The sequence below is a fragment of the Dendropsophus ebraccatus genome, chromosome 13, assembly GCF_027789765.1.
Source record: "Dendropsophus ebraccatus isolate aDenEbr1 chromosome 13, aDenEbr1.pat, whole genome shotgun sequence".
In the NCBI taxonomy this organism is placed as follows: Eukaryota; Metazoa; Chordata; class Amphibia; order Anura; family Hylidae; genus Dendropsophus; species Dendropsophus ebraccatus.
In genome coordinates, this window is record NC_091466.1 from 5157412 (window position 1) to 5163047 (window position 5636).

The following is a 5636-nucleotide window of genomic DNA, read 5'->3' on the forward strand; positions in this document are numbered from 1 at the left end:
GGGACCCGTGCTGCAAATACACCTCTTTTATCTCGGGTCACTTACCAATATGTCAGCCCATCTCCGTAATGCAAACACCATCTATGAATGTCAATGTGAACCGTCAGCTGCCTGATCTAGACGACTTATAGTGAAGGGGAAGGTCAGGAACAGGGACTGGAGCCATTGACTTGGCTTCTTCTTGGAGATGACGGCTCTGGCTCCCTGACTTCTAATACTGAGACAGAACCCCTGCAATCACCCCCTGGGTCCCTCTCATCATAGCAGAAGCCCCAGTCCTAGATCAGATCTCTTGGGGGATCTTCTTTCCCCTTTGGACAGAGTTATGGTGGACGTCATCTTCAGCCAGCCAAGTGCTGAGCCACCAATATGGGATCTAGAGTCTGCAGGGTTACGTGATGTAAAGCCACTGACTCAGGTAAGTATTGATTATCCATCTTCTCTCTTCAGCCTGGACCTGGGCCACCAATATGGGATCTAGAGTCTGCAGGGTTACGTGATGTAAAGCCACTGACTCAGGTAAGTATTGATTATCCATCTTCTCTCTTCAGCCTGGACCTGGGCCACCATTACTTCTAGACTTGAGGATGACATTGAAGATTTCTATGCTTGCACAGAGTGGACTGATTCTAAAATGGAGGCCATTGCTTCTAGGGTTAAGCCTTCTACTTGCACTGATCAGCTCTATGTTCAAAGTAGAAGAAGCCGATCGGGACGAGAACTTCAGGGTTGGGGGCTCCCTGGATGGATTCTGCATTTGGAACCTGCTGTGCATGATGCCAGATCTGCCTCCCAGCTACTCTGATAATTCTCTGCATCGCTTCTTCCATCTCTGCTTCCTTATTCCCCCCCTCAATAGTAGAAGGCAATGTCGTGGAGGGGTTGTGTCATGAACTGATTATCCAACCCTGGACTAGAAGAAGGTTGTGTAAAGCAGAACTTCCTACTGTAAAACCTAGTAGCTGACTGGTTGGTCTGACTGTCAGGAGCTCAGCTGGCGGACAGTGCTAAGCAGGGTATTCCTCAACCACACGACACCCTTATACATGAAGGATCTGTGGTACGGGTACCGGGACAGTGCACTATGAGGCCTAGGAAGGCCTTCTGCACATCTTCTATAATAAAAAGGGGACGCATCACTGCTACAGAAATGACCTTTCCCCTCTGCCCCCCTCTCACGGTCTGGTGTCATCTCCCCCCTCTGTTGGTGTACAGTCTGGTGTCATCTCCCCCCTCTGTTGGTGTACAGTCTGGTGTCCTTCCCCCCCTCTGTTGGTGTACAGTCTGGTGTCATCTCTCCCCCTCTGTTGGTGTACAGTCTGGTGTCATCTCTCCCCCTCTGTTGGTGTACAGTCTGGTGTCCTCTCCCCCCTCTGTTGGTGTACAGTCTGGTGTCATCTCCCCCTTCCCCGGTCAGTTCTGGTGTCCTCTCTCCCCCCTCTGTTGGTGTACAGTCTGGTGTCCTTCTCCCCCTCTGTTGGTGTACAGTCTGGTGTCATCTCTCCCCCTCTGTTGGTGTACAGTCTGGTGTCCTTCCCCCCCCCCCCCCTCTGTTGGTGTACAGTCTGGTGTCCTCTCCCCCTCTGTTGGTGTACAGTCTGGTGTCATCTCCCCCCTCTGTTGGTGTACAGTCTGGTGTCATCTCCCCCCTCTGTTGGTGTACAGTCTGGTGTCATCTCCCCCCTCTGTTGGTGTACAGTCTGGTGTCATCTCCCCCCTCTGTTGGTGTACAGTCTGGTGTCATCTCCCCCCCTCTGTTGGTGTACAGTCTGGTGTCATCTCCACGCTCTGTTGGTGTACAGTCTGGTGTCATCTCCCCCCCTCTGTTGGTGTACAGTCTGGTGTCATCTCCCCCCTCTGTTGGTGTACAGTCTGGTGTCATCTCCCCCCTCTGTTGGTGTACAGTCTGGTGTCATCTCCCCCCCTCTGTTGGTGTACAGTCTGGTGTCATCTCCACGCTCTGTTGGTGTACAGTCTGGTGTCATCTCCCCCCTCTGTTGGTGTACAGTCTGGTGTCATCTCCCCCCCTCTGTTGGTGTACAGTCTGGTGTCATCTCCCCCCTCTGTTGGTGTACAGTCTGGTGTCATCTCCCCCCTCTGTTGGTGTACAGTCTGGTGTCATCTCCCCCCTCTGTTGGTGTACAGTCTGGTGTCATCTCCCCCCTCTGTTGGTGTACAGTCTGGTGTCATCTCCCCCCTCTGTTGGTGTACAATCTGGTGTCCTCTCCCCCCTCTGTTGGTGTACAGTCTGGTGTCATCTCCCCCTCTGTTGGTGTACAGTCTGGTGTCATCTCCCCCTCTGTTGGTGTACAGTCTGGTGTCATCTCCCCCTCTGTTGGTGTACAGTCTGGTGTCATCTCCCCCTCTGTTGGTGTACAGTCTGGTGTCATCTCCCCCCCTCCCCAGTCAGTTCTGGTGTCATCCCCCCCCCTCTGTTGGTGTACAGTCTGGTGTCATCTCCCCCCTCTGTTGGTGTACAGTCTGGTGTCATCTCTCCCCTCTGTTGGTGTACAGTCTGGTGTCATCTCCCCCTCTGTTGGTGTACAGTCTGGTGTCATCTCCCCCTCTGTTGGTGTACAGTCTGGTGTCATCTCCCCCCTCTGTTGGTGTACAGTCTGGAGTCATCTCCCCAACTCTCCGGTCAGTTCTGGTGTCCTCTCCCCCCCTCTGTTGGTGTACAGTCTGGTGTCCTCTCCCCCCTCTGTTGGTGTACAGTCTGGTGTCATCTCCCCCCTCTGTTGGTGTACAGTCTGGTGTCCTCTCCCCCTCTGTTGGTGTACAGTCTGGTGTCATCTCCCCCCTCTGTTGGTGTACAGTCTGGTGTCATCTCCCCCCTCTGTTGGTGTACAGTCTGGTGTCATCTCCCCCCTCTGTTGGTGTACAGTCTGGTGTCATCTCCCCCTCTGTTGGTGTACAGTCTGGTGTCATCTCCCCCCCTCCCCAGTCAGTTCTGGTGTCATCCCCCCCCTCTGTTGGTGTACAGTCTGGTGTCATCTCCCCCTCTGTTGGTGTACAGTCTGGTGTCATCTCTCCCCTCTGTTGGTGTACAGTCTGGTGTCATCTCCCCCCTCTGTTGGTGTACAGTCTGGTGTCCTCTCCCCCTCTGTTGGTGTACAGTCTGGTGTCATCTCCCCCCTCTGTTGGTGTACAGTCTGGTGTCATCTCCCCCCTCTGTTGGTGTACAGTCTGGTGTCATCTCCCCCCTCTGTTGGTGTACAGTCTGGTGTCATCTCCCCCCTCTGTTGGTGTACAGTCTGGTGTCATCTCCCCAACTCTCCGGTCAGTTCTGGTGTCCTCTCCCCCCCCTCTGTTGGTGTACAGTCTGGTGTCATCTCCCCCCTCTGTTGGTGTACAGTCTGGTGTCATCTCCCCCCTCTGTTGGTGTACAGTCTGGTGTCATCTCCCCCCTCTGTTGGTGTACAGTCTGGTGTCATCTCTCCCCTCTGTTGGTGTACAGTCTGGTGTCATCTCCCCCCTCTGTTGGTGTACAGTCTGGTGTCATCTCCCCCCCTCCCCAGTCAGTTCTGGTGTCCTCTCCCCCCCTCCCCAGTCAGTTCTGGTGTCATCTCCCCCCTCTGTTGGTGTACAGTCTGGTGTCATCTCCCCCCTCTGTTGGTGTACAGTCTGGTGTCATCTCCCCCCCTCCCCAGTCAGTTCTGGTGTCCTCTCCCCCCCTCCCCAGGCAGTTCTGGTGTCATCTCCCCCCTCTGTTGGTGTACAGTCTGGTGTCATCTCCCCCCCTCCCCAGTCAGTTCTGGTGTCCTCTCCCCCCCCCCCCCCCCCCCCCCCTCTGTTGGTGTACAGTCTGGTGTCCTCTCCCCCCCCCCCCCCCCCCCTCTGTTGGTGTACAGTCTGGTGTCATCTCCCCCCCTCCCCAGTCAGTTCTGGTGTCCTCTCCCCCCCTCTGTTGGTGTACAGTCTGGTGTCCTCTCCCCCCCCCCCCCCCCCCCCCTCTGTTGGTGTACAGTCTGGTGTCATCTCCCCCCCCCCCCCCCCCCCCCCCCCCCCCCCCCCCCCTCTGTTGGTGTACAGTCTGGTGTCATCTCCACGCTCTGTTGGTGTACAGTCTGGTGTCATCTCCCCCCTCTGTTGGTGTACAGTCTGGTGTCATCCCCCCCCTCTGTTGGTGTACAGTCTGGCGTCATCTCCCCCCTCTGTTGGTGTACAGTCTGGTGTCATCTCCCCCCTCTGTTGGTGTACAGTCTGGTGTCCTCTCCCCCCTCTGTTGGTGTACAGTCTGGTGTCCTCTCCCCCTCTGTTGGTGTACAGTCTGGTGTCCTCTCCCCCCTCTGTTGGTGTACAGTCTGGTGTCCTCTCCCCCCTCTGTTGGTGTACAGTCTGGTGTCATCTCCCCCCTCTGTTGGTGTACAGTCTGGTGTCATCTCCCCCCTCTGTTGGTGTACAGTCTGGTGTCCTCTCCCCCCCTCCCTCTGTTGGTGTACAGTCTGGTGTCATCTCCCCCCTCTGTTGGTGTACAGTCTGATGTCATCCCCCCCCCCTCCCTCTGTTGGTGTACAGTCTGGTGTCATCTCCCCCCTCTGTTGGTGTACAGTCTGGTGTCATCTCCCCCCTCTGTTGGTGTACAGTCTGGTGTCATCTCCCCCCTCTGTTGGTGTACAGTCTGGTGTCATCTCCCCCTCTGTTGGTGTACAGTCTGGTGTCCTCTCCCCCTCTGTTGGTGTACAGTCTGGTGTCATCTCCCCCCTCTGTTGGTGTACAGTCTGGCGTCATCTCCCCCCTCTGTTGGTGTACAGTCTGGTGTCATCTCCCCCCCTCCCCAGTCAGTTCTGGTGTCATCTCCCCCCTTTGTTGGTGTACAGTCTGGTGTCATCTCCCCCCTCCCCGGTCAGTTCTGGTGTCCTCTCCCCCCCTCTGTTGGTGTACAGTCTGGTGTCATCTCCCCCCCTCTGTTGGTGTACAGTCTGGTGTCATCTCCCCCCTCTGTTGGTGTACAATCTGGTGTCGTCTTCCCCCCTCCCCGGTCAGTTCTGGTGTCATCTCCCCCCTCTGTTGGTGTACAGTCTGGTGTCATCTCCACGCTCTGTTGGTGTACAGTCTGGTGTCATCTCCACGCTCTGTTGGTGTACAGTCTGGTGTCATCTCCACGCTCTGTTGGTGTACAGTCTGGTGTCCTTTCCCCCCCTCCCCAGTCAGTTCTGGTGTCCTCTCCCCCCCCTCTGTTGGTGTACAGTCTGGTGTCCTCTCCACCCCCTCTGTTGGTGTACAGTCTGGAGTCATCTCCCCCCTTTGTTGGTGTACAGTCTGGTGTCATCTCCACGCTCTGTTGGTGTACAGTCTGGTGTCCTCTCCCCCCCTCCCCAGTCAGTTCTGGTGTCCTCTCCACCCCCTCTGTTGGTGTACAGTCTGGAGTCGTCTCCCCCCTTTGTTGGTGTACGGTCTGGTGTCATCTCCACGCTCTGTTGGTGTACAGTCTGGTGTCCTCTCCCCCCCCTCCCCAGTCAGTTCTGGTGTCCTCTCCCCCCCCTCCCTGTTGGTGTACAGTCTGGTGACACCCTCCGCAACCAGTCAGTACACAGTGTCCTGTAACCATCACCCCAGGTAAGTGCATAGTTAAGTGTAAATGCTGTCCTGTCAGTGCACGGTCTATACACGCTATACAATACTGAGGACACAAC